At 47.7% G+C, this 1,450-nt stretch overlaps 1 protein-coding gene across 1 annotated transcript in view; it reads right to left on the bottom strand.

The window, feature by feature from the left end:
- Window positions 1-1,450, bottom strand: part of CAMTA1 (calmodulin binding transcription activator 1) — a 1,273,846-nt gene that overhangs the window by 258,095 nt on the left and 1,014,301 nt on the right. The window lies entirely within an intron of this gene.

Here is a 1,450-nt window from a genome sequence, read left to right as displayed (position 1 = left end):
GGTGTGGGATCGGGCAGTGTTTCGTTCTGCTGTGCATGGGGTCGCTATGAGTCGGAAACGACTCGACGGCACTTAACAACAACAACAACAACAACAACTAACCCAGTATGACCTCATCTTAACTAATTACATCTGCAAAGATCCTATTTCCAAATAAGGCCGGTCACATTCTGAAGTTCTGGGTGGACATGGATCTTGGAGGATACTCTTCAACCCACCACACTTGGTAAATCACTTCAGTTGTCTTTGCCTCAAGTTCCTCATCTGTAAAATGGGAGTGATAATAGAGATACCTGTCTCATAGGGTGATGTGAGGACTGAGTTGATGGTGCCTGTGCAGGGTCAGTGTGGGCCAGGACAAGCTGTATCGTCCTTGTCAGGGGTCCATGCTTCTCCTCCAGTATCCCTACATGTTGTTCTCACTTTCTCTGTTGCCATTCTATATCTCCACGGGAAGACAGAGGAGGACTACAGGCCCCAGCTCAAATAGGAAGGGTGCCCAGGCTGAGCCCAGCCCACAGAGAAGAAGCTAGGGAAGCATGTCTAGGGTCATAGCGACCTTGGGTGAGCCTGTTTCAAGCTGTTTCCATGCATCTCACTCCTGTCTCATGAGGCAATTCAGGCTAGCTCACTGGCCTATGTTGCCTCTTGACCCCAAGAGTTATTGTTGTCAGCTGTAAGGTACCACAACCTTTCCACAGGCTATTCCATGATCACCATAGGCCAGCAGTATGACTAGGAACCCATGAAAAACTCCTGGCTTGCTGATGAGGAAGCTGAGGCTTAGAGTAATCAGGTGACTTCCCTGGGGTGTCCCAACTTGTTAGCATCACATGTGAGACCTGCTCTGATCTTTTCCCATGCTACACTGGTGGGACAGAAAGCATGGACCATACCCCATAACCTTGTCAGGTGCTGCAGGGTGAAGTGTGGCACAATCATCCATCCATCCATCCATCCATCCATCCATCCATTCATCCACTCAATATCTGTCTGGTTTCCTAGGTTTGAATTCTGGCAATCCAATTCAGTTCTGGAGAGTGCAAGTTGCTAGATCTCAGTGTTTTCATCTGTAAACTGGGTACGTCACCACCCTTTTCCAGAACCACCATGAAACCCCTTCACTGGAAGCTCCTTGCCCATTTAGAAAGTCAAGTACAAATCTGACTCAGAGATCCATATCCTAGGCTCTTGGGAAGGAAGCCTGATCTCCAGCTCTACAGGGGCCCCCGGCTGTACTTTTCTTTAGAAAGAAAGACATTTTACCAAAATATTAGCTATGTTTATCTGTGGGTATCAGGCTGTGAGGCTGTTTTAATCTAAAATTCTTCCTGTGTCTCCGTGGTTTCCAATTTTTTGTCAATGAGCACATATCACTAGTGTCATGTTGTTATGTTGTTATTTGCCGTCGAGTCGGCCCCGACTCATAGCGACCCCTCCTTGGGTTTCC

Source organism: Orycteropus afer, unplaced genomic scaffold, assembly GCF_000298275.1.
Source record: "Orycteropus afer afer isolate SDZICR_OR568_19922 unplaced genomic scaffold, OryAfe1.0 scaffold00094, whole genome shotgun sequence".
Taxonomy (NCBI): Eukaryota; Metazoa; Chordata; class Mammalia; order Tubulidentata; family Orycteropodidae; genus Orycteropus; species Orycteropus afer.
This window is presented reverse-complemented; position numbering and strand designations above follow the sequence as displayed.